This window comes from Palaemon carinicauda, chromosome 42, assembly GCF_036898095.1.
Source record: "Palaemon carinicauda isolate YSFRI2023 chromosome 42, ASM3689809v2, whole genome shotgun sequence".
Lineage (NCBI taxonomy): Eukaryota > Metazoa > Arthropoda > Malacostraca > Decapoda > Palaemonidae > Palaemon > Palaemon carinicauda.
Window position 1 is genome coordinate 13,671,982 of NC_090766.1, and position 2,500 is coordinate 13,674,481.

Here is a 2,500-nt window from a genome sequence, read left to right on the forward strand (position 1 = left end):
CTTCCTTTTATAAATTTTCCTTCCCTACATTTGTAAATTTTCCTTGCCTTCATCATTTACAAATGTTCCTTCACTCGTCCATTTGTAAATTTTTCTTCCCTCCTCCAATTGTAAATTTTCCTTGCCTTCATCATTTACAAATTTTCCTTCACTTCTTATTTGTAAATTTTCCTTCCGTATATCATTTGTAAATTTTCCCTCCCATCTTTTCTGAAAAGAAAATGATAATGTTACTCTCCTGACACTTCATTCCTAACCTTCACGGGTTTTAACACCAGCTAATATATTGAAGTTCAAATGAGGCCCAGTAATTATCCTTAGGTACCAATTTAACCTGTAAAACCTCGTCCCCAGACTACTTGTGGTAGCCTATTGGAAACTTCTTTCCTGGCAATCTATTGGACGGGAGTTCGAACCCTGCTCAAGCTCGACAGTTTATAGTAGTATCTGTAACCTCCCCATTTTTTGGAGCTAAGCATTGAGGAGTGTTATGGGAGCATATGGGGTTACCTGCTAACTCATCAGCAGCCAATTCCTGGCCCTCCCTGGTCCTAACTTGTTGGAGAGGGGGGCTTGTGCATGATCAATCTCTACAGCATTGTCCTGTTCCTTGCCTGTGCCATTCATGAAAGACATTTAAACTTGTACTTCAATCTCTTGAATAAGCAAATATTATTTATAGGCCTTTTTAGCCTCGACATTTAAGGTTTGTTGATAACACCTGTACAAGGTCACTATATGGGGAATTTACCGCTCTTGAATCGATATGAAACAAGTTTCACAAAGAAGAAAAAATTAGTATATCCTCCGCTAATACGGTATTCAAACCGGGCAAACTAGAATATTACTACCTGGAATGACAAAATCAACAAACCTGTATTTCTGCCTATGACTCGAAACCAGACAAATCAGGATTTCTGACCATAGCAAGAATTCAACACCAGGTAACGATTTCTAGCTTGACTAAAGCTAGAAACCGAAAAAAAATCTGAATTTCATGCCTAGATGACACTAAAAATCAAAGTAACAAGAACGCCTGTAGTTCTAAACCCAGCCATTATGCAAGGCGAGGTGAGTATTTCTATGCCTGCAGACCCTAAACGAGACATAGGTGTATTTCTCTGCAAGCAATTTCTCTAAACCAAGTCTTAATTTTTATGCCAGCAGTGTTTCTAAAACCGACAAAGCTGCATTCCTATGTCAGCAATGACGTTACCTCGAAAATCAAATCTAAAGGGGCCCATACACGTTCAAAAAAAAGCGTCAAAATTTTGCATCAAAATTTTGATATCAAAATTTTGATGCAAAATTTGAGTGTGTGTAGGACGTTTTGATGACAAAAAAAGATTTGAAGCAAAATTTTGACATCAAAACGTCCTACACACACTCAAATTTTGCATCAAAATTTTGATGCAAAATTTTGACGCTTTTTTTGAACGTGTATTTACACCTTTAGTCTCATCCAAAAGAACCTCAGAGTCAGGCTGGCCTGTATGCTTTAAAAAAAAAATGCCCCTAAACCAGATTTTATACCTTAGTCTAAACCAGAAGTGCTAATAAATCTGGCAAGCCTGTATCCTTAAGTTTAAATCAGACAACGCCTCTAAACCAGATTTTAAACCTTAGTCTAAACCAGAAGTGCCACTTATTCAGGCACGCCTATGTCCTTTGAAAAAAAGACAAGAGCGTCTACACAACATTTTAAACTTTTGTATAACCAAGAAGAGTGTCAATTCAGGTAAGTTTGTATCCTTTAACTAAGACAAAACCTCTACACCAGATTTTAAACCTTAGTCCAATCCAAGTGTGTCTAAATCAGGCAAGTCTGTATCCTTTAAATCAAGCAATGCCTCCAAACCAGAGTTTAAACCTTAGTCTAACCCAGAAGTGGCTCTAATTCATGCAAGTCTGTATCCTTTAAATCAAGCAATGCCTCCAAACCAGATTTTAAACCTTAGTCTAACCCAGAAGTGGCTCTAATTCATGCAAGTCTGTATCATTTACATGAAAAGAAAAAATACGCATCTAAACTAGAGTTTAAACAATAGTCTAAAACTGAAGTGCATCTAATTCAGGCAAGTGTGTATCCTTTAATTAAGACAAAGCCTCTAAACCAGATTTTAAACCTTATTCTAACACAGAATTGTCCCTAGTTCAGGCCAGTGTGTATCCTTTAAATAAGACAAAGCCTCTAAACCAAATTTTAAATCTTAGTCTATTCTAAGTGTGTCTAATTCCGACAAGCACGTATCCTTTAGATAAGATATAGCTTCTAAACCAGATTTTAAACCTTATTCTAACAAAGAAATGTCCCTAATTCAGGCCAGTGTGTATCCTTTAAATAAGACAAAGCCTCCAAACCAGATTTTAAACCTTAGTCTAACCCAAAAGTGTCCCTAATTCAGGCAAGACTGCATTCTTTAAATCGGACAAGCCTCTAAACCAAATTTTAAACCTTAGTCTATTCTAAGTGTCTCTAATTCCGACAAGTACGTATCCT